The 24770-nt window shown below is 52.6% G+C and overlaps 1 long non-coding RNA gene across 4 annotated transcripts; it reads right to left on the bottom strand.

The window, feature by feature from the left end:
* Positions 1 to 40: 40 nt before the first annotated feature.
* Positions 41 to 22611, bottom strand: LOC145545764 (uncharacterized). Of its 4 annotated transcripts, none has more exons than XR_014082171.1 (7): positions 22395 to 22611; positions 21767 to 21940; positions 20967 to 21264; positions 6556 to 6762; positions 3278 to 3388; positions 2514 to 3032; positions 41 to 2242 (listed from the first exon to the last, which is right to left on the bottom strand). It is a non-coding gene; the product is annotated as an uncharacterized LOC145545764 (long non-coding RNA). The 4 variants fall into 4 exon arrangements; XR_014082172.1 differs by having other exon boundaries at positions 3266 to 3388; positions 6556 to 6628; XR_014082169.1 differs by lacking the exons at positions 41 to 2242; positions 2514 to 3032; positions 3278 to 3388; positions 6556 to 6762 and adding an exon at positions 12694 to 14467.
* Positions 22612 to 24770: the final 2159 nt, after the last annotated feature.

Below are 24770 nucleotides of genomic sequence, written 5' to 3'. Positions count from 1 at the left end.
ATCTTAAGCCCTTCCGTAAACGTAAAGAATATTGTCCCAATTATATTTCGCAAGGCTTACTGCATTTAGGGTCAGTATTAAAGATCAAGCACACTATTATCAAGCATGTTACAAACTTGGAAGAACAATGATGCAGATGGAACAGTATTTGAGGTTTGCATATGTCCAGATGCCACCCACCGAGTTCCCCCGGGGGACTGTCACAGCCTCACGTCTCAAGACCCTTGCTGCCTCCTTGGCACATCCAGGGATGTGACCTGGATGTCCCTGAGACTCGAGCCTGTGCTCCTGGCGTCCCCAACACCAGGGCTCCCGCTCTAGTGTCCAGGCCCCCCCCACCTTCTCTGCCCCCTTACTCCCCACGTCCACCTTCCCTCTCTCAAAGATGGTCAACTTGATGGCTTCTTGTCCGTCTGGGTCTAAGGACCCAAATTCCTCTCTCTTTCCCTTTTTCCTTATTAAATACCCATATCTGGGTCCTCCCTCTTCCTCACCCATGAAGGGACTAGACTCATTCAAACCTGAGAGTTATCATTCTCTCAAGAAAGTGAGTTCCAGGACCCAAGGATGAGGCAGGAGCTGCTGCTGGGAAACCAAATGCTGGTCACTGGTCCTGCCCCAAACCCAAGAACTGCCAAGCACACATGTGCTTGTCATGAGAACAACTGCCCTGGGTTTCAGGGGATGCAGTTTGGCAAAAACCAATGGTTAGAGGGCATGGGGCCTTCAAAAGTGTCAAGATAAAGAAAGGCCTGGCCACACGATCATAGTAATTTCTATGTCGGTTCTTCAATGACCTAGTAAATGAATAGATAAATGAATGATCGATGAATGGACAGCGGGTGGAGGAATGCAAGAATGGAGGGAAGCAGGCACCCGTGGATGGGGGATGGATGGGTGAGGGAAGGACGGCAGGATGGTGGGTGGATGGACGGATTAACAGATAAGTGAATGGTGGGTGGATGGATGGATGAAAGTGGACGATGGATGGTAACAGTTGGATGGTGGATGGATGAATAGATAGTGGATTATGGTAAAAAGACAAAAGGGTGGTGGACGGATGGATGAATGGATGGTAAGTGGGTGAATAGGTGAATAAATGAACGGATAAATAGTTGGGGAGGGAGGGATGGTGGATGGATGGATGATGGACACATGAGGTGAGATGAGATGAATAGACAGCGGGGTGGGCGCCTGTGAGGCCAGGACTGGTCAGGCACACGTGGACCCCTCTAAGGGCAGTCTAAACCGACCTGACCATCACTGTGAGCAGCTCTCTGCACACTTGCTCCCTCCTCGCCTCTTGCTTTGCTTGTTGCTTCAGGCCCTCTGAATCCAGAACTGTCCTGCTCTCACGGGGTCCAATGCCTTGCACGTCTCCACTCAATGGGCTCGTCAACCCAGCCTCCTCAGGAGGTTAGGGCCGCAGCAGTCTCACAGGAGGTCTCCCTCCAGAGTCAGCTCCCCTGCCGACCAGGTGGGAGGTCGGATCCAAGGACGGGGACACCCTGCGGCATCTTTCTTCCCACAGGAACAAAGACTTCATTTCTGGACCTTTCTGGTTGCTTCCCAGAGCTCCCTCGACCGTCTGACCTCTCCCTGACCCACCCAGACTTCCCAGCCCACCTTCCCAGAGCATCTCCTCAGATATTAGTCATTGCAGAAGTCAGGGCTCAGCCCTTTTCATCCTTTTATATGTTTTATAACCGTCTCTTTTTGAAGACTTATTCGTTTGTTGGCTGGGGCTTGTTGTGGCATCCGGGCTTTCTCTGGTTGTGGTGAGCGGGGGCCACTCTCTGCCGCGGCGCTCAGGCATCTCACTGCAGTGGCTTCTCATTGCAGAGCGCGGGCTCTAAGCACGTGGGCTTCAGTGGCTGGGGCTCCAGGGCTCTAGAGCGCAGGCTCAGGAGTTGTGGCTCACGAGTTTAGTTGCTGTGAGGCAGGTGGGATCTTCCCAGACCAGGGATCCAACCAGTGTCCTTTGCATTGCAAAGCGAATTCTTAACTACTGGACCACCAGCCACGCTCAGTTGCTTCAGTCATGTCTGACTCTTTTTGACCACAGGGACTGTAGTCCCACCAGGCTCCTCTGTCCATGGGGTTCTCCAGGCAAGAACACTGGAGTGGGTTGCCATTTCCTCCTCCAGGGGATCTACTCCAGGGGACCTTTCCAACCCAGGGATCGAACCCCCGTCTCCTGCGGAGCCGTATCATTGCAGGTGGATTCTTTACTCCTGAGCCACTGGGAAAACAAGGACCATCAGGGAAGCCCCCAGTCATTTTATATTTTCCTCACAAAAGCTCTTATTACAGACATCCTTTTCCCCCCAGCTTTTAGGAACATGTATATAAAGCACCGGGCCGGAACCTCAGACTTCCCCAGGGAAAAGAAGCTTCACCCCCCTGCCGCCCTTCACCTTCGTGACCAACACCAACGCTGCTTTGTAAATTAGAATGAGTATCATGTGAGTGCCCTTCTCCCCCCGCCAATTCTTGGGGTCCCCCATCCTGACCTTGGGGCTGTTGGACCTTCCTGAGCTCCAGAGCCAGGCAGCAGCTACCGGGGTCGATCCTGTGTCTTCCACATGGTTTATATGCTGGTTCTCCTGGCAGACTCCATGCAAGTAACGATGATGGTGGAGGTAATGAAAATAAGGCTAAGTCGCCATCATGGACCGAGAGGGAACTAAGCCTCAGCTACCTGAGAAGTGCTTCACAAGCCTTGTCTCATTTGCATCTTGCAAAGCTCAGCGCTGTGGGTTCATGGGAGGACCGGCCTTCCAGGCTCTCACTCACACTGGAAATGAATGGTTAGCTAGGCACACGGCAAACCTTCGGACTGGCTTCCACAGAGACGAGCAACGGAGGGCTCTTGTCCATAGGACAGGTGGCCAGTGGTCGTTCTGATGCGCCCTGTGGGCACCCCCAGTGGGCTCATCCTGCAGCTCAGCGCTGTGGGTGGGGCGGGCGGGGGACAGGCTCGGGGTCTTCACCATCGCAGGTCGACAGCCCTGTCGGGATCGTGCTGGGTGCTGTCAGGAAGATGAGCATGATGTTTCTGACAGTAGACCCGATGGTGCAGTTCTGAAGGTCCCATAACGAGAGGCTCCGAGCCCCGTGTCCTCATGGGGGAAGGGAGCTAGTCGGGGCACTGACCTTTCCAGTAGCTCCTCCCCACCCCCACCCCGGCCCCTGAACCTGCCGGGTGTTGGTCTGCACCGCCCTGGGCTCTGGAGACACGCAGGTAAAGAAGATGTGTTCTCACCCCAAACCTCACCCCAAGTCTCCTTGAGCCACAGGTGGGCAAGCTCGGTCCAAGAGAAAGGCCAGTCCTGCTGCCTGAGGCCTCACCGGGCTTGAGATGGGGGGACTTCATCCAGGCTGAGGTCTGGGGGAGAAGAAATTTGTAAGCTTCCTCGGATAACTTGTGACCATTCGTTCTGTGTGGCCAAGTCGGTGCTGGCTGGGGACGTGGATGGGGGAGGCCACAGGTGTCCAGCTGCTTTGGAAGAGCAGGACAGCAGAGCATCCGAAAGGCGACATCAGGGGCTACAGTGTTGGAACCAGCCTCTTGTTTCGTTTGAGCAAAGATGCTGCAGAATTCCGGGCCAAGGTCCTGGAAGCCTTGGGGAGGGGCGGGGGCGCTGACAGGGCAGGAGCCTGGCTGGGAGGATGAGCTGGGGATGAGCCCTGGGTTGAAGGAGGCAGGCTGGGGACAGAGCAGGGAAGGAGGGGGCCCTTTGTTTGGAAGCCAGGGCCCACCCCCTCCAGACTCTGGGACACTTCCATCACCAGACATGGGCTCCAAGGTCACTTCTGTTTTCCAGGAAGCCAAGTGGGTGCCTTCTGTTTAAAATGCCTTTCCAGGAGCTATCACCTGGGAAATTCCAATCCTGTGAGTGACCACTGGCTCAGCCCCATTGAGAGCCGGTCTCCAGGTCTCCGGGAGACGGTATTCCGGGCAGGATGTCAGAGGGGACGCCCAGCGCCTGAACGTGAGAAACTGGGCCTCTCTGGCCCCTGAAAGCCTTAGCTCTCCGCGGGCGGGTGGGGCTGGCAGTTTTCTGTCCTGTGCTCAGATCTGTCAGGCCCTCGGCTGCTCCCAACACTGGCTTGTGGTGCTTCTACACCACATCTGAGAACCAACTTCCTCTAGTTTCCTGGAGCCCAGGACCTCCGTTGCCAGGCCACTCCCCGCCCCCGGCGATGGCTTTCTCACTGAGGCTGGCCCTGCACCCAGGGACAGGAATCCTGTGCTCCCCCCACTTACCGGGTCCCATGCTTGGGAGACACAGTGCCCCGTTGGCACAGTGCCTGCCATCTCCCCTTATTTCATCCCGAGACCCAGCCAGGAATTCTGGGGGTCACGAGTCAGCTGCTTACCCGCTCCCTGCAGCATTTGGGGGAACCCACAGGGATGAGCCTCCAGGAGCCTTGGCTGCTGGCAGCCCTGCTGGGGCCACTAGAGAGGGGCCTGGTGCCTGGTCCCCACAGCCCCGAGCCACCGCCCCCTCCTGGCCTCAGGCTCCCCGCACGGGCCTCCCTCCCGCTTATAGTCACTCTCCTTCGGGCTGTGGGACCCTCTCTGATCCCGTGGGCCCCAGAGAGTCCGACCCGTGTCCCTTCCAGGGTGGAGACCCATCGTCCAAATCTGGTTCATCAAGGAGAGGACACAGGGCCTGGCCTGCTTCAAAGATGTGACGAACAGCCAGCACTTCCAGATGATGGCGCTCTTCGGTAAGGGGCTCCAGGGCAGGAGGGGCCATTAAGATGGTGGCCTGGCCACAGAGGGACTGCCCATCTCCGCGGGCACCTCTGGCAGCAGCGCTCAGCCTTTGGGTTAAACTGCATTGCACGCTGTTCATTGATCAGGGCCTGTGTGTGTGTATGTGTGTGTGTGTGTATGTGTATGTGTATGTGTGTGTATCTGTGTGTATGTGTGTGTATGCATGTATTTGTGTATCTGTGTGTATGTGTGTATGCATGTATGTGTGTGTATGCATGTATGTGTGTATCTGTGTGTATGTATGTATATGTGTGTCTCTGTGTATGTATGTATGTGTATGTGTGTCTATGTGTGTATGTGTGTGTGTGCGTGCGCATGTGTGTATATGTGTGTGTATGTGTGCGTATGTGTGTATGTATGTATATGTGTGCGTGTGTGTGTGTGTGTGTGTGTGAGCCTGCACTGTCTGCCACCATCACTGTCAGCTGACCTCTCTTGGTCACTCTTTTTTTTAAATTATTTCTTTATTTTTGGCTGTGCTGGGTCTTTGTTGCTGCACGGGCTTTTCTCTAGTTGCAGTACGTGGGCTTCTCACGTGGGATCCTCCCAGACCAGGAATAGAATCCATGTCTCCTGCACTGGCGGGTGGATGCTTTACCACCGAGCCCCCAGGGAAGCCCTCTTGGTCACTCTTCATGCCCCCATGATCCTTCCAGCATCCTGAACCCTCCCTTCCTTCCCTGGACCCCCACCGCTCACGGCCTCGGCCTCATTCGACACATTTCAACACCCCCACTCGCGGCCAGCCCCCACTGGCCAGCACCTGCTTGGAGTCCTTCCCGCCGGTTCACCGTGGGCTTCTCCCGCCCCGGGTCTTTTCCTGCCGACCTTGCCCCCTGCTCACTTTCCTTCCTCGGCATCATGCTGGGCTCTGGGACAGCCGCAACTCCTGTCCTCCCGGGTCCTGGCTGGGTGAAGCCCGCCCTGGGAGCCCAACGCTCGGCTTCACTTGCCCCTGCCCCAGCCATGAGCGGGGCAGAGGCCGGCACCGCGCAGGGCTGGTCTCACCTTCACAGTATCACTGCAGACCCCTCCCCGGGGTCGCCGGGTCGTCTCCCTCCTCCCTGCTCCAGGCAGCATCTCCCAGGGGCCTTCTCTCCTCACTGTCCACCCCTGCTTTCCTGTGTAGGACAAACCTTCACTCTGAGCAAGGCCCCGTCCGGGCCTGGATGGCACACGCCCCGGGCGGACAGAGCTGGGAAGGCCTGGATGCGGGTGCGATGTCCCCCTGCCCGCTGGGAGGGGCTCGGGTGCAGCTTCTGAGTCCCTGGCTCCCGCAGGGAGAGGCTGGGCCCAGGCAGCTGGAAGGGGCAAACGCCCTGGGGGGCCAAGGGCCACAGCGAGAGACCAGCCGATTCTAGGATGGTGTCTGCACTGGGGGGTGGGGGGCTCATGGCCATGCTGGGGAAAATGCGGGCCCCCTCAGGAGGGGCTGGGAGGCTGGGTCAGGGTGAGGAAGACAAGTTGCGAAGGTCACCGGACCCTGGAGATCAGGCACAGAGGGCTGGGGCCCTTTCTGCTGGTGTGGTACCTCCCACCCCCACCAAAACATCAAACCCTGGAGGTCCTTTCCGAGGCCGAGGAAGGCTGGGCACAGGGAGGAGGTGTGACTGGGGGCTTCCCCATCCTCCACCAGCAGAGCAAGTCTCTGCCCTCCAGGACTGGGGTGGGGTGGGCCCCCTTTCCTCTGGAGCCTTCGGATAAGGGGACCACCCCAGGCCCCCCCCGTCACGCGGGTGGCTCCTGCCCCAAACGGCCCTCACACATACCTTGTGTCTGAAGGCGCTCGCGGGTCCCACCTGTCTGGAGGTCTTGGCCGGCAGCTCTGGCCGGGGGTTGTCCCTAGGGAGAGCGGCAGGTGTCCTCTCCGTGCCCAGAGGGCTCTGGCTGAGACGACGGCCCTCCTGACGCGGGCTTGATCGACGGGCCTCAACTTCCCTGACCCACCTTCACGCGTCTCCCCTGCGGGCCACACCCTGGGTGAGAACCCAGAGGTCCTGAGAATCTTCGAGGGTTTTGTAGAACACAGAGGGCTGAACAAGACAGAAATCATCCACCCGGCTCAGGCTGGTAATGGGAATGTGTGTTTATTTCTTCTGACCTCTTAGCTGTGATTTCCTAAACCCAGGAAATGACTTTTGGCCTGTCCTTGTGAACCAGGGTAACATGAAAGGCCTGGAGCAATATACACGGCCCCTCACCGCGCTATCTCCCTGCTTCTGCAGACATCTGTCAGTTACACTGTATTTCCTGGTGCACAGCAGCTGCTCAGGATGCAGAATCACAGGGACCCTGCAGCCCACCTCCTCCTGGTGGTGCTTCTGAGTGACCTGCACCCCATTCCTCCCAGAGTCAATCCGCCTGCCCCCCTGTCTGAGTACCCAGGCTGCCCGTTTTCTCTCTGTAGCCATTCTCTTCACCACCCCCGGTTTTGCCCTCTGTGAGACGGGTGTAAGATATTCGCTCCTAAGCTCCTCTGTGAAGTTGGTCTTGATCCTCTGAGGCGCACAAGGAACTCCGCATTGCGTGTCTTCTCAATAGGACCCCCGAGGTAGGGTCTGTGTTCGGCAGGGGAGCTAGACAGTGTTTTCCGAGGGGACTGGTTAGGGCTTCCCCTTTGGTGAATAGATGAGCTGGGCTAGAAGTCCTGGGCTCTGAGCCCTGGTGGCCTTAAAGATCAGGGCATTGATGACACACATCCAGGCGCGTCTGGAGGTGCTCGGGAAAGGCAGCCCGAAGTCTGGGGGACGCACCAGGGGCCATCCTCCAGGACAGCGCTCAGGGGTCTTCCTCCCTTCCCTCTTCTTGCTGATTTTCTTCCCCAACGACACTGTGCCTCTCCTCTAGTGGAGGGAGCTGGGATGTTTCTGTCTTTTGCTCTGATGAGGAAGGTGCAGGAAATAAAACATCACAGGGCAAGTGTAGAGGTGTTTCTACAGCATAGAATAAAAGTTCCTCTTTGCACACAGCTCCAGAGTATTCTTTTAGCTTATCAGGTCTTTCGTGTGTGTGTGCACGAGAGAGAGATTATAACCAGAACTGAGCATATTTCCTTGTGCTTAAGTCTATTTTTTTAAGTGAATCATAGTGTCTTTTGTGCATATTCTCTGCAAGATTGCTTTTTTCTTTTTAAAATCTAAAACTCTTTCTATAAGGCGGCCAAGCCACTGTGCCTGTGACATGAGGCGCAAGTATCTGTCCCAGCTGATTATTTGTTTTTATGTGCTTTACCTTTACATATCGTCAAGATGTCAGTTCTTTCCCAATCTGTTAATATCTATACTTTAACATATCCTTTATAATACCTCAGCAGACATCTCGGGGAGAAACTGATGTGATGATTTGAACATTTACATAAAAATCCGAAGGCTGAGAACATGCAGGATGACCTTGAAGAAGACAGTGGAGGGCTCACCACCAGGTATTCAGACGTATGAAGCTCCAGGAACTGGGGCAGTGGGCGGGGGCAGGCACGCCGAGCAGGGCAAGGACGGGGTCCAGCCCAGACCCACACGGGGGGGCGTTGGCGACTCTGACCCGCCTGATGAGGGAATCCAGACCCGAAGAGCAGACTCTGCATCCCTCTATGTAAATACGGTCCAGCACAGACACACAGGCATTGTACTTATGACTGAGAGGCGCCGCAGACCAGCGGGAGAGGGTACTCTCAGTAAATGGTCCAGGCCCACCTGCTGTACATTCGGGGAAAAAAGTCATCTTTACTCTCACTTCACATCGTAAATAAAGATCGAGGTGGAGACAGTGATGAGAATACACTCGATGATTTCAATACCTGTAAGACCATGGAGTTTCTGCACCTTGTTTTATGTCCCTGGATGTGTTCCAGGGCCCCCTGCAGTCTGTGGGAGCTTGAATTTGTATCCTACTGTTGTGTGACGTTTGTATAAAGCTTGATTATGTTGAATTGGTTCATAGTGCTTTTCAGGTCTACCATATCCTTCTACTTCTCTGTATATTTATTCTAGTAATTTGGGGGAGTTGATATTGAAACTTCAACTAAAAATCTTAATTTACCTACTTTTTAAAAAATAGTAATATATAGTGGAACTATGCTTTTGAAGTGTGGTGTTGGAGAAGACTCTTGAGAGTCCCTTGGACTGCAAGGAGATCCAACCAGTCCATCCTAAGGGAGATCAGTCCTGGGTGCTCACTGGAAGGACTGATGTTGAAGCTGAAACTACAATACTTTGGCCACCTCATGCAAAGAACTGACTCATTGGAAAAGACCCTGATGCTGGGAAGGATTGGGGGCAGGAGGAGAAGGGGACGACAGAGGATGAGATGGTTGGATGGCATCACCAACTCGATGGACATGGGTTTGGGTAAACTCCGGGAGTTGGTGATGGACAGGGAGGCCTGGGGTGCTGCGATTCATGGGGTCGCAAAGAGTCGGACACGACTGAGCGACTGAACTGATACTAGTTCTATATTTTCCAAGTTTCCTGTAAATATTAAATGTGTTATCCTACTTTCATAATTTAAAAAAATTAAAACACTTTTGGAAAGGTTTTATAAAACAATGTAAAATGATGAAATACTAAATATACAAAAATCAGGTGTGACCACTGTAAACACAGCATGCCTTTAATCAGGCAAAATAAAAGCACAGATACTTAAAAACAAAGCTCAAGGTGGATGTTAGATCTGAGTGTGAGAGTTTAAAACAATGGCATTTCTAGTAGAATAGAGTATTTTTGTTCTTGGAGTAAGCAAAGACTTCTTAGAACAGAGTACACGAACAAATGGACAAATTAACAAATTGGATCTTTATAAAAGTAAGAAATTCTCTACAGCAAACGGCACCGTTACAAGTGTAAAACGGCAGGAGTAGAGAGAGGACAGACACCGGCCCTGTTAGTCGCTGGGCCTCGCCCAGTGTTTCCAAGTCAAGAGGCTGGAGTGTGCGCTGAGTGCCTGCACTTCCGACCAGTAGCTGATGCCACCGATGACTTGAGAGCCGCTGTCTCAGAGGATGCGTGGAATAGCCACTTGAGAGTCTTTGATGTGCTAAGACCATCATGAAGCTGGACAAAATTTACTTCAGATTCTGAGAACGTTTTCTCTGCCTGAGGCAGATTTTTCATTCACTGTCTGGTTCAAATGCCCAGTCAACCTTGTTCATATCCTTCCACCCGCTGGAGACGGACTTGTCCATCACACAGGAGCCTGAGGTCTCTTTGGAAGCTATCCCTGCTCTTAATAAAAAATAGGCTCCAAAATCATTTTTTCAAGCCATTAATGCACATGTAAAATGTAACCTTGTTTTACAGCCAAACTTTAAGAAAGTTACTAAAAATTTATATTTCTGCAATGTTGAAGGTATCTATTATTGTACAAGGTGGGCTTTCCTATACCAGCTAGAGGAAATGTAATGGTGAAACACTACACTGGTGCTGGGTGGTTATGTCTGAGCGGAAGTGTGGGGACAGAGGATGTGTCTGTCCATCTGTAGGAAGTACTGAAACTGCACCCCTTGCATGGGACTCAAACCCCCCCGCATCTTGGGGTGGAACTGGACCCACAATCCCTGACTTAGGAGGGAACTTGAACCCACTGTCTTTTCACTGAAACCACTAACCGGGTGTCAGGACTTCCTGAAGCTCAGGGGATTTTTGTCTCAACTGAACGTGGTAGGCAAAGAGTGAGTTTATGAGCATCCGCACTTGTGAGAGATGCAAGTGGGCAGGTGAGCGGGCTCTGCCTTGAGGACTGAAAGGGCTTTATTTTTATAAACAAAAGTGGGCAGGGGAGACCCCCACCTTCTTCCTCATTCTTGGGCAGACTTCGAGGCTTACATCGTTAGTTCCACTTCTGACCCTATAGGGTCTAGCTAGGACTGTCACGGCACTGTTTAAATCATATGTATAGGTAGCATAAGGATAGTAACACAGACTAAAACATGATAACTCATCTCAGGTTTTGGTATAATGCCCCCTTTCACCTAGTTTTTCCCCTTTCACCTGCATTTCTGTCTTGGCTACATGCAGAAATGCTACCCTTCAAGAACCGTTAACTCCCTGACTTCATGGAACGAGAGTTACAAACCCCGCATCTTATGCCTTGTGCTTTAACTACCTGGGCTTGTGGCTTGAGTGTGCCTGGCACTCGGATGCACCCGTCTTCCTTCACGGTGGCACAGATTGTCACTAGGTTACTGGATTCTCTTCTTGAGTGGTCATTAGCTTGCAACAGTCTCCCAAACTCCCTTAAAATTTCTGTTCTGTCTTTAGTCCCCTAGTGGGATTTCTAAACTGACTATTTAATTATCCTACTCTCTCCCTATCGATGGTGGTGGTGATGGTGGTTTAGCTGCTAAGTCATGTGTGGCTCTTGAGACTCCTCGGACTGTAGCCTGCCAGGCTCCTCTGTCCGTGGGATTTCCCAGGCAAGAATCCTGGAGCTGGTGGCCATTTCCTTCTCCAGGGGATCATCCCAAGCCAGGAATCGAATCCACGTCTCCTGCGTCACAGTCTCCTGTATTGCGGGCAGATTCTTTCCTGACTAAGCCACTGGGGGAGCCATTCCTATCAATACTACCTCAAAAAGGGGATTGAACAATTTATACGCAAACAGCCATGAATGAGAGGTCTGAATTGCCCACATCCTCACCAGCACTACAGGATGTTTTTATCTCAACCACCCTGGTGTATGTGTGGTGCTATCTTGCTATGGCTTTAATCTGCATTTTCCGAAAGCAATATACCTAAGGAGTAATGATGTGCATATCGCCAACATTTGGTGACTTTTTCTGTGAAGTGCCTCGTCAAATCTTCTGTCCATTTTTTTTCTGATGAAATTGTCCATATAAGTAAGTCTGTGTTGGTCTCGATTTAAACAGCTTCACTTGGAATTACTCTTTTTATTGTGTGTTTTTTTTTAAAAAAAAATTATAGCATTTAATTTACCATCTTAGTCATGTTAAGTGCACAGGTCAGTCAGTAGTGCTCAGTACATTTACATTGTTGTGAAACAAATCTCCAACCCAGAGCTTTTAATCTTGCAAATCGGAAACTCCAGACCCCAAACAAGACTCCCCCATCTCCCCTGCCCCCAATCTCCTGGTAAGCACCATTCTAGTTTCCATTTCCACGAGTAAGCCCACTTTAGATGCCTCCTAGAAGTGCTTCAACAGTGCTTACCTCTTGGGAATGGCTTATTTCACTTATCATAATGTCCTCAAGATTCATCTATGACAACAGCATATAGCGGGACTTCCTTCCATTATAAGGTTGAATAATATTTCACCGTATGACTCAACCACGTTTGTTTACCCATTCACCCACCACTGAACACTGGGGTATTCCACCCCTTGGCTATTGTGAAATACGGGCATGCAAATTTCTCTTCCAGACTTTGCTTTCAATTCTGGATATATACACAGAGGTGGGAATACTGGATCACAAAGCAGTTGTGTTTTTAGTTTTTTAAGTCATCTCCATACTGTTTCCCATAGTGGTTATGCCATTTTAAAATCATATCAACAGCACACGTGAGTTCCAGTTTCTCCGTCTCTTTACAAACACTTGGTATCTCCTCTATTTTTAATTAAGCAGTCAGCCTCATCTGATGTGTGAGATGATATCTCTTTGGGTTTGGGGTTTATATTGCTCTAATGATTAGTGATTTTAAGCACATTTTCACATGCTTGTTGGCCATCTGCGTATCACCGGAGAAGCGTCTATTCAAGTCTTCTGCCCATTTCTCGACAAGCGCGAGTCCTTTCCTCTCTGGGTATCAGCCCACCGTTAGACACATGGTTCTCAAACATCGCCTGCCATCCTGCGGGCTGTCCACTCAGCCACCGCGCCCTCTGATGCGGGCCTCTTGGACTACTGCGGCCGCAGGAGACAGAAAATCACACACAGAAAATCATTATCAATCTAGTGTCACGAGCGTTTCCCCTGTTTTATTTTGGGAGTTTCATAGATTTGGGACTTTCATTTAGGTCTTTAATCCATTTTGAGTTAATTTTTGTACAGGATAAGGGTCCAGCTTTGTTCTTCTGCACGTAGACATCCAGTTTTCCCAACATCATTTGCTGAAGGGACTGTCATTTCCCCGTTGTGTGCCCTGGCTCCCTATTGAAGGTCAAGTGAACAAACACACAAGGGTTCCTCTATGGGCTGCCCATGCTGCCTCTCTGGGCTACTCACTTTCATGCCAGTACCACGCCATCGTGAGTAACGAAGATTTGTGATGTGTTCTGGAGTCAGGAAGTGGCATCCCCCTACGTTGTTCTTTAAAATTTTGTTTTGGCTGCTCAGGTTCCCTTGAGATTTTGAATGGATTTTTAGATAAATATTTCTATTTCTGCAAAGAAAACGCAAAGAGACTGATAGAGATTGCACTGACGTTGTAGATTGCTTTCGGCAGTATGAGCACTGTAGAGACGCTGTCTTCTAGTCTGTGCACAGGAGCTTTCTTTCCATTGATTCGTGTCTTTAGTTTCAGCCACGTCTTGTAGATCTCAGTTTACAAGCCTTTCACTTTCGTGGTTAGACTTCTTCCTAAGTATTTTGTCCTTTTGATGCCATCGTTGACGGAATCTAAATGTTAGACTGTTGACTCTTGGCATACAGAAATGCAAATCATCTGTGGGCTGGCTTTGTGTCCAATAATTTTGCCGAATTACTTTATTAGTCCTACAGTATTTTCTGCTGTAATCTTTAAATAAGAGTTCCCACATACAAGATCACATCATATGAACATAGAGGTAATTTACTTCTCCCCTGCAAATCTGAAAACCTTTCCTTTTTCATGCCTAACTGCCTTTGCAAGGACTACCTGTACTGTGTTGAATATAAATGGCAAATCGATATCATTGCCTTGTTCTTGCTTTTAGAGAAGATATTTTAGTCTGTCACCACTCACTGTTAATTTAATGTGGGTTTTTCAGAAATGGCCTTTATTACGTTGAAGTAGTTCCCATCTATTCCTAGTTTGTTGAGTCTTTTTTATCATGAAAAGGTGCTCAATCTTGTCCTGTCCCTTTTCTACATCAGTTCAGACCATCGTGCAGATTTTGTCCATCTGTGAATGAGGGGCCCATGTCTGGGTTCATTCATTTACTCTTCCATGCATTGAGCATCTGTGCACTGTTCCCTGCTGGGTGCAGGGAGCTGAAATATCACAACGTTTTATATCCTAGATGCCACTGTTTCCTTGGAGCTCATGGCCACTGGGGGGGGGGGGGTGGCGGGCAGCATCTCAGCCACAGGCGCTGTGTGGGGTCCGCAGAGCCAGGGCATCTCTAGCACAAGGTTTTGCACCAGCTGTGGAGCTAGAGCGGGCTCTGGAGTCAGCCCCAGGGCCAGAGCCACCCGAAGGATGAGAACGTGCTCCATCTGTAGACTAGTGCTTGCCCTGACAGCAACTATTGAGCTGCAGCCGGTGCCAGCTTCAGACTAGAGCCAGCTGCAGCTCCAACAGACCAGCTCCAGAACAAGAGCAAGCTCTGGCTGTAACTCCAGAGCTAATCTCCATCACCAATTCTTGCACCACCGCCAGGCTTGGAGCTGGCCCCGGTATCAGCTCCCATTTGGGAGCCAGCCCTGCCCTGCGAGGAGGCTGCGGGACGTGTCTCTCTTCGGGAAGTCACACGGAAGGGCAGTCAGGCTGCTGGCCTTTCCTCCTCTTGTTGCTTCAGCGCCACCTCAAGATCTAGAGCAGAGCTGGCTTCAGCACCAGGCCGATTACCATCTGAGAGCTAGATCCAGCTGCAGAAGCAGCTACAGAACTACAAGCACTAGAGTCACTCCTGTCACTGGCTGTAGTGCCACCTTCAGCAGCTCCCCCCCGGGAACTGGCACCCACGGCACAACCAGCCATAGCAGCAGCTTGGAGCCTGGCCAACGTCTGCACCAGGACCAGGAAGAGAGCCAGAGTCATCACAGGACTGTTTGCCCCCTGAGTAAGTAGAGGCACATCTGATACACGCAGGAAAGCTAGAGTTACCTTGACCTGCAAAGCTAGGGTCACTGAAAGCCCCACAATTTGCACCAACCTGGATTAATGTCAGCTCTGTCACAGAGCTAGAGCTGGGGCCAGCTACAGAACCAAAGCCCCTTCCACCCAAACATGGGGACCAGCTCCACAATGCAAGCCTTTGCAGGTGCTGGTTCTTGCCAAATTTGGGAGTAATACCAGAGACCTAGAGTCAGCCTCAGCACTAGAGTCAGGTCTAGAGCCGGCTCCAGCACTATGACCGGAGACAGGGCTGGCTCCAGCCCCGGCACGGACACTGCTCCTGGGCCAGCCCTAGGCCGGGCCAGCAGCATCTCAACATCAGCCGCAGCTCCCGCTCTGGGGCCGGCTGCACCTCTGCCACGCCTTCAGCTCCAACTGACCTCCAGCCACACCAGCTCCAGCCCCAGAGCTCGTCACCTGCCCAGGAAGGCAAGTTTTTCTTACTTCTCTCTTGTATATCATCTTTGGTTTTACATTTCATGTGTTACAATTCAAATTCAATGACAATTAGCCCTGCAATTGTTTTAAATTGTACAGTTCAGCAGCATTAACCACCTTCTCTGTGCTGTGCGCACCACCACCCTCTAATTCCAGACGTTATTATCTCAACGGGAACCCTGTGCCCATTAAGCAGTCACGCCCCAGTTCCACTCCCTCAACCCCTGACAATCACGAGTCTGCTTCCTGTCTCTATGTGTTTCCCTCTTCCTGCCCCACAGCCCCTTCATGAGTTCAACTGACCCTCCATCACAGAGGTGAAGACCCTTGAAAATGCCAACATGTTCCATCGTATGACCTCGACCACCAACTCTGATGGCATCCTGACAAAAATGACCTTCAGCAAAGGGGTGAAGGTCAGGCATAGAGCCCACTCAACCCTCCCCCACCCAAAGCAGAAGGGACTCAAGACGGCGAAGGGCATCTTCTAATTGGTCCTCAGCATTGGCCAGTCACATGGTTGCCCTCCCCAGCATCTGTAACTAGGTAACTGGTTATTTACAGACTGGTCAGGTGGGCACCTTCCCCCCAACCTGCCAGCCCAGGTCACCTCCGGGCCCAGTTTCACCCTGAACCTCTCTTGCTGCCCGCATGATGCCTGCCAGTCAACAGGCTGACCCGACCTCCGTGACTGCCTGTGGCCTCTGGTGCCTTCTCGTCTCTGGGGTCCAAAGGACTAGCTGACTGTGCCAAGCAGCACCACCCATGGGCCTCATCCCTGTGCACCACCCAGGCATCGCCCTCTGCACACTTTCCTCACAAGATCCTAGTACAAGCCCCTGCCATTTGTGCCCATGGGTCCCCCCGAGCATCCCTCACCCTGTGGATTTAACCCCTGCAAAGCTGGCTCTGCCACGCAGTCACCAGGTCCCTGACACAGATTTCAGGACCTGGGGCAGCTACCACCTTGGTGCTGTGACCAGCTCAGATGGGGGCAGAGGTCTGCAGCGGGGACTCTGCCCACGTACCCCCGTGCACTCGGCCAGCTCCTCCAGCTGCGGAGTGTAGGAAATTATATGAGCTTTGGCACAGAGTCCCCTGATGTCCAAGAAAAGAAGGTCACTGCCCACCCCTTCTCCCTGACATCCCTTCCCAGCCCCTCCATTCCTGGACCGGACCTCCCCACTCCACACCCACAAAAGGGGCCAGGAAGTCCTGGCTCCTAAACAGAGTTTCTAGAAGCCCAAGAGCTGGTCGTCAGCCTCCAGTGCCCTACAGGGTCCAGAGAATCTGCTGACCATGCTGTCTCCGTGATAATTGAGAAGATCTGGCATCCGCTCGGCCCCCAGCATCACCTCCCCCTTTTGAGCTTCAACCACACACCCACGAGCTCTCTGTCTCAGGGGTCTGCAACCACACCTCCTCACTGCAGCTCTGCATCCAGCACGTGGGCAACACTGCCTCATCCACCATGGACATGGACAATGGCAACATGCGCGAGTGCATCCTTGTGAGCTCGGCAGGCTGACTGTCCTCTTGGTCCCCTCATTCAGACCTCTCTGGTACCAACCTCTTTTGAATGGCTGCCTTCCTGGCAGCATGCCCATCCCTAAAAGAAAGATGCCACCCCTTCCCCCCAATGGACACAGGAGCAAACTGAGGCAGGCTCATCAAGAGGCAGGCCTGACTCCAACAACAATTACAGAGTCAGAGGCAATGCCAGGTTCAGAGGACGACCTGGCTCCAGCATGGGCTCCAGGGTTCAAGCCCAGGCCGGCCCCAGCTCCAGAGCTACCGGCAGTTCTAGCACCATCACCAGGGCTGGAAACAGCTCCAGCATCAGCTCAAGCACCAAAACTAGAGGTAGAAAAATCTCGAGTGCCAGTCTGAACACAAACTATAAAGGAGAGGCAGTTTTATTACCAACTCCTGGGGAAACTCCAGTGATAGAAACACCAGGCCTGGAATTAGAACCAGCTCAAATTGGAGTCTGGTCCAGAACCAGCTCTAGTACTCCTTCCACGCTAGAGTGCGTGCAGTCCCCAGAGCCAACAGCAGCTGCGACAATAGTCTGAGCTCAAACACCAAAGCTGGGAGGAGCCCCAGCCTCCCGTCACCATCATCCGGGAGACAGGGGTGGCTCTGTCACCAACGCTGGAGTCAGTCCCATCCCCCGCTCCAGAGCCAGAACCTGCTCCAACATCAATTCCAGAGACAGAGCCAGTGCAAGTCTCAGGACTAGAATCAGCCCCAGATCTAGCTCTCGCCCACCTCCTGCCCCAGAGCCCGCTCTGGAGCCCCGTGCAGAGCTACGGCTGGTGCAGTCGACGCAGCAAGAGTCAAGGCCAGCACCAGCCCCAGAGCCCAGCCTGTGCCAGCCACCAACCCACAAAGCCCCGAACCCGCCTCCAGTAGCTGCTCATCAAACACAGCTGGTGTCACCTCCAGAACCAGAGTCTTCCTGCCCTCACCTGTGAGGCTATCCTTTTTCTGCTTTCTTTTTCTTTTCACATACTTTATGGTTTCCTGTGCTTTATGAGTTAACTTTCAAGTAAAAGTTCATCTTTGCAGACATGTTTAACTGTACAGTTCGGTGGCATTGACTACATTTACTGTGCTGTGCACCGTCACCATTATCTAGTTCCACAGCGTTTTCATAAACAAAACAAACCAAAACAAACCCAAAATTTTGTTTTCCCAAAACAAACCCAGTAGCCATGTACCACTCAGTTCTTGTTGCCCACTCCCATTCCACAGCATCCCCCACCCAGCAATGTAAAGAATTCCAACTCATCAACATCTTCACCACCTGTTATTTTCTGTTTACTGAACTACAGCTGTCCCAGTGGGTGTGAAGCAGCATGTCCCTGTGGTGCTGGCCTGCATTTTCCTAATACCTAACACCTGATACCTGGTGATATTTCCATGTGCTTCACGGGCCATTTGTGTATCTTCTTTGGAGAAATGTCTATTATTTGCGATGATGCTGTGTTTATGCTCTTGTGTAAAAGTCCTTTATGTATTCTGGATACAAGACCTTTATAAGATTTATTATTTGCCAATATTTTATACCATTATTTGGGCCTTCTTTATACTCTTTTGAGATTGCCCTTTCATTCATAAAAGGTTTTTGTTTTGATAAAGTCCAATTTTTCCTTTTTTTTCTTTTGTCTCTTATATAATTGCCATTCTATTAAATATCACATCAAGGGTATGAGCTTGTCAAACCCAAGGGTATGAGATTTATCCCTATGTTTTCTTCTAAGATGCTTCCGTTTTGGGTCTTAAATTTAGGTCCTTGCTCCATTAGTTTTTCTATGATGTGAGGTAAGGCTCCATCCTTGTTCTGTGGCATGTGGGCATCCATTTTCCCCACACCATTTGCTGAAGAGACTGTTCTTCTCTTATGAATGATCTTGATATACAAGTCCAAAATCAATTGCCTGGATTTATTTAATTCTATTGATATGAATTTGATATGATATTGATATGAATTTGATATTGATATGAAAGTGTTAGTTGCCCCACCATGTCCAATTCTTTGCAACCCCATTGAGTGTAGCCCACCACGGTCTTCGGCCCACGGCGTTCTCCAGACAATAACACTGGTGTGGGTTGCCATTCCTTCTCCAGGGGATCTTCCTGACTCAGGGATCGAACCTGGGTCTCCCGCAATGCAAGCGGATTCTATACTGTCTAAGCAAGACATGTATCTATAGATATATTGATATATAGATTGTCCTTGTCAGATTTCCATTACAATTTTGAAATGAAAAGCAAAAGTGGGCATCACCAATTCACTCCTGTCCTTGGGGAGAGAACTTTAAGCCTTTCTCCCCTGAGTATGATGCACGTGTTTTTCTCAAATATCCTAAACCACATGAAGGAAATGCTCTTCTACTTTTACTGTATTGATGCAGCTAATTAAAAAAAAAAAAAAGGCTTGTGTTTCTTCAAAGTTTTAAATGCTTTTTCTACATCAGTTGAGATGACCACGTGTTTTTATTGAGGTGGTGTATGACACTGATTAACTGTGCTGAACAGCCCCGTTCATTCCTGAGATAGCACTGGAGATGACCATATAGTCCTTTCAATATGCTGCTGGGTTCTGTCTGCTAGCATTTCACTGAAGATTTTTACATCTTTCTAACGGATTTTGGCCTGCAGATGTCTTTTCTTATGGCATCTTTCAGTTCAGTTCATCACTCAGTCGTGTCCAACTCTTTGCAACCCCATGGACTGCAGCGTGCCAGGCCTCCCTGTCCATCACCAACTCCCGGAGCTTGCTCAAACTCATGTCCGTCGAGTCCGTGATGCCATCCAACAACCTATCCTCTGTCGTCCCCTTCTCCTTCTGTCTTCAATCTTTCCCAGCATCAGGGTCTTTTCAAATGAGTCAGTTCTTCCCATCAGCTGGCCAAAGTGTTGGAAATTCAGCTTTAGCATCAGTCCTTCCAATGAACATTCAGGACTGATCTCCTTTAGGGTGGACTGGTTGGATCTCCTTGCAGTCCAAGGGACTCTCAAGAGTCTTCTCCAACACCATAGTTTAAAAGCATCAATTCTTCGGTGCTCAGCTTTCTTTATGGTCTTACTGTCTTTACAGCATCTTTGGAGTTTATGTTAATGGCATCACAAAATGAGTTCAAAAGTGTTTGCTTGTCTTGTACTTTCTGAAGAAATTCAGAAGGATCTGTTTTCTATCTTTAAGTATCTGAGGCAAAATATCAATGAAGGCATCAGGTTCTGGGTTCTTCCCTGTTGGCTTCTTATTACTGCTTCAGTTTGTTTACTTATAAGAGGTCTACTCAGACTTTCCATTTCTTCTTGAGTCAGTTTTGCTAGCTTGTGTGTTTCTAGGAATTTATCCATTTAATTTAGGTTAAGCAACTTGTTGATATACAATTGTCCCACGTTGTCAGTTTTTTAAATCTTTAAAAGAAAGAACTACTGGTGTCATTGACTTTCTCAAGTGCTCCTCTGTTGTTTATCCCTGCTCTAAGTTTCATTATTTGCTTTGTTCTGCTAACCTTGGGTTTATTTTGCTCTTGCCTATCTAATCAAGGGCATCATCTCACCAGCCTCAGACAACAGCCATGGCCTCTCCCCAGGTCTGCACTGTTGGGTGGACAACAGTCATAGATAGGAGTGGACCAGGCTACCAGGCACTTTCCACCCCAACTGGCAGTCCAGGTCTCTCCCCGACTACAGTTTCACCCTGAACTTCTGCTGCTCCCAGGTTTTGGTGGCTGCCCATGGACAGGCTGATCTGGCCTCTCACAGACCACAGCCTCAGGTGTTGTCTGTGCTCTGGAATCAAGAGGACTTGCTGAATTTTGCAAAGGGGCACCCACAGTCACAGGGCCCTACCCGCCATCACTAGACTCTGCCTCTGGGTACTTCCCTCACAACTTTCAGGCTTGGGTCACCGGTGCCTATGCCCATGGGCACCCAACAGCATCCATCCATCAGCTCCGACAACAGCAAAGCTGGTCCTTCCATACAGCCACCAGGTCCCCAACATGGAGCCCAAGACCAGCACAGACCCCATTCCAGGACCTGGGATCAGCTAAGGAGGTGGCCTGAGCTCAGCGGCTGGAAGTTGCCCATGTGCTCAGCGTGCACTCCAGGCCCAAGCAGAGAGGACCAACCTGAGCTTCTCCAACATGAGCTTGGCCCCCCAGGTGGCCAGGGCGAGGAGATGACAACTGCCCCCTATTCTCCGGGACAGCCCCCCTCCCCAGTTCCAGCGTACCTCACCCCATACCCGGAAGGGACCAAGACGCCCCAGCTCCTAGAAGCCCCTGGAGTCAGACGCTGGCACGGGGCACCCTGTGGGGTCTGGGCTCTGCTGATCCTCCACTCCCCGGGGGCCAGGAGTAGACTTTGTCCTCAGCGTCCCCACGGCCCTCGGCCTCCAGCAGCCCTCGTCTTCAGCTCCACACGCCCTTGGCAGCCTCGGGCATATGAGGGCTGGGTCTCAGGGTCTGCAACGCCAGCTTCTCGCTGCTCTCCAACCAGCAGGTGAGGGACCCCACTGCATCCACGTCAGCCTGGACATCAGAACAGCAACAAGTGCCAGAGTGCCCTGCTGATCCCCCCAGCCCCTCACTCGGACCTCTCTGGTCCAGACGGCACCCAAAAGGCTTTCAGCAGCCCCCTTGGGGCCCTCCGGGCAGCAGGCCCCTCCCTGAGAGGAGGAAGATGACTGCACAGCCTCCACTGAACACGGGAGGAGACAGAGGCCGCCTCCGCATCCCTGGGGGGTTCTCTGGGATCCATGCTATACGGGCTGGAACACAGGTCCAACAAAACACCTCTGAATCTAGGAGCTAAGAGGTGGGGGTTCTCCCCAGACAGCCTGTACCTTGTCCCCCTCCCCCTGCAGTGACCTCTGACTCCCTGTCCCACACTCAGAGTCCTGTGTGGTCTGGTCCAGACACCCTCCCTGGTGAGCACCTCTCATCTCCGCCCCAGGCTCCCTACCGCCTTCCTCCTCCAGGGACCCTCCCAAGCTCCGCCCCACCCCATCACCCCCATCCACAATGGACTCACCTCCAGGGCTGGGCTCAGAGACTCAGGCTCCTGCGCAAGGACAGCCTTTGGGGCCAGGCTGGCCGGGACTCAAACCCACGGTGGGGCCACGTCACGGCCCGTGACAGGCCAGCTCTTGTGGTGACTCTCTGAGCCTCAGTTTCCTCCACTGAAAACGGGATCAGTGACTCTGACCTGGGGAGGGGGTGTTGGGGATTAAAGCAGGGAGAGGAAGACACCCCAAGTTCTTGGACTCAGGAGGTGCCCTGTCTGGGGGAGCCCAACCCAGGACAAGGTCTCAGCAGGGGCTCAGTGGGGGTGAAGAGCCATGATTCTGACCGCCCGTCACGGCTGGGTTTGGTCACTTAGACTGGAATGACCTTGAGTGCTGGGACCGCTGCTCATCTACAAAGTGGGGAGAAATCACTGGGTGATTAACAGGAACTGCCCCCCAACACTCTCCATAGGGGTGCTGGGCGCCCTTCTCCATGGGCTCCCTCTGACCCTCTTACTCCAGCCAGGCCTGCCTGCGGGGACAGGCTGGACCTCAGTCCTGGGGTGCTGTCAAAAAAGACAAGCAACGTGGGCAGAGGAGGAGGGGACGTGGTGGCCCCCCTTCTCCCTGCCGAGTCGGCGTCCAGCGACTCACCAAGCCGGACCCTGGGGTCCAGACGGAGGGCTGGGGGTTTGCACGGTGACTGTCCTGTCTCCTGGTGTCCGGGACCACCCAGCCCAGCGCTCGGCGGCCAGCCTGGCTGCGGTGGGGGCGGAGTCGGGGCTCACGGGGACACGGGCCCCAGAGCAGCTGACTGGGGGGCCCGGGAGGACGTTCACGACCAGCGGTGCGGGAGCCGTTGGCGGTGCGCGCGGGTGGGAGGCCGAGGCGCATGCGCGGTGCGGCTGCAGGGGGAGGGGTGAGCAAGAGGCCCCGCCCCGCCGGCGGGTCACCCCGCACCCCATCCCGAGGTGGGGTGGGGAGGGCTGAGAGCCTGTAGCGCTCCCCCAGCCCCAGGAGGGAGGGTCAGCGCAGTGACCGCCCTGAGCCTCCTGAGCAATTCCTCGTCCAAGCGCTCACGGGACAGTTAGGACACAGGCCAGGAGAGGGGCGGGGACTCGGCCCAGCACAGCGGTGAGCCCCGCGCAGAGGGGAAGGCAGGGTTCCAGGCTCCGAGGCCGGGCTTCAGCCCCGCCATGGGGTTTGCTCTGGGAACCAGACGTCCTGAGGTCCTGGGGTACCCTGCCCACCCTCCCACGTCGGACCCTTTGCTTTGGGCATCCGCACATGGGCTCAAGTGCGCGCGTGTGTCACACCCACACTCTGAATGTCCTGCTGGGGAGTGGACCCTGGAAGGAGACGAGGAGGAAAGAGGTGGGAAGCGGCCTGAGGGGACCCATCAGTGCGGAGGGCACAGGAGGTGGGTCCCTGCTGCCTGGACGCCTTCGTTCTGTGTCCCACAGTTACTGAGCGCCTATTCCATGAAGGCGTCCGCGTGGCTCAGTCATATTCGACTGTTTGCGATCCCATGGACTGTAGTCCGCCAGTCTCCTCGGTCCATGGAATTCTGCAGGCCAGAATACTTGAGCAGGTTGACAAGTCCTACTCCAGCGGATCTTCCTACCCGAGAATCGAATCTGCAGTCTCCTGCATCTCCTGCATTGGCAGGCAGACTTTTTACCACTGTGCCACCTGGGAAGCCCCCTACCCCATGCGGGCGCCTCCCAAATGCTGTTGGCAGAGCCATGAACACAGGCTGACAGATGAGATCTTCACGCCCAGGCACACATGCCTCCCAGGCAGGTTTAGTTCTCAGGAGATGGGTCTGACAAGAGGCCTAAGTAAGGCTCCTGGAGTTCCATAATCCAGGCTGGAGGGGAAATGGGCTCCCTGGGGACCTTTTAGCATCCCATCACCAGGATGGGGCTGGGAGGGCACAGGGACCCCTGGGAACATGACGCATGTGCTCTCTGCCATGGGGAGAGTTGTAAAGTCCTTTGTCTCTGACCCTGGAACCCCGTGTCTTCTTCCGGCAGCTAGGAAATGGTGACAGGCTCAGCTGTTAGTGTGCAAGAGGTCCAGTCTCAGACCCTTCTTAGTTTTCAGTGGACCAAAACCGAAGTTGCTCTCCATGGTCCAGCCCAGAGCATTGGGGCAAAGGACTGAGGGCCTGAGGAGAGCAGAAAGGGCTTAAAGCAACTCTTTTAAGAACCACGATTTGGACAGGAATGGGTTTGGGGCTCCAGCAAGTGCTGGATCATGGTAGACTGGGTAAGAGGGCAGCCTCTGGACCAGTTCTTTGGGTCTAAGTCATGTCTCTACCACTTAATTTGTGTAGGTCACTTCCTCTCTCTGGGCCTTGGTTACCCTTTAAAAGTAGGGATCAGGTGAAGATTAATGAACCAATACAGGGAAAGTTCTTAAGAAAATGTCTGGCACACCAAGAGTTCTATAGAAGGTTTTGTGCAATTGGTTCAGCAGATCAGGGGCCCTTGGGCAGGACAGGGGGCAGAGGCCTTGCTGGTGGGAAGGGCATGGAGGCATGGCAGGTCCAGAGGATGAGGGGGGCTAGCTATGGGCTACCATACCTGATACCTGTCAGGCTGTCTGTCTGGTTCCCCAGGAGGCCATCAGGGGTAACAGTGCCCCCAGTAGAATTGGGTGACTGTTACCAGGTGGGCAAAACCTCTGGGAGAGAGATGAAAGCACCCTGAAATTGGCTGCTCAGCCAGGTCATCCAGGTGCAGGAGAGATGCGAGGGGCCCTGGGAGGAGGAGAGGGTGAGGGGCTGGTGGCTGAGCGGATAGTGAGAAGGAGGCGCAGCTGACTCGGGAGACACTCGGGGCTTCTGGCGGTCACCTGTGCTCCCTGTTACCAGATACACAAGGGAAGAGAAACATGGATCTGAAAGAACCTGGCTGGGGTGACCAGGGCCAGTGGAGTAAGGAATCCAGATTTATTAAAAAGCAGACAGTGATTTTACTAACAAAGTGGGTTTCACAGGAAAGGCAAGAGGATTGCTATCAGGAC

Source organism: Giraffa tippelskirchi, chromosome 4 (genome assembly GCF_054371585.1).
Source record: "Giraffa tippelskirchi isolate mGirTip1 chromosome 4, T2T-mGirTip1v1.2.pri, whole genome shotgun sequence".
Taxonomy (NCBI): domain Eukaryota; kingdom Metazoa; phylum Chordata; class Mammalia; order Artiodactyla; family Giraffidae; genus Giraffa; species Giraffa tippelskirchi.
The sequence above is the reverse complement of the archived record's forward strand: the minus strand, read 5'-3'. Positions and strand labels throughout refer to the sequence as shown.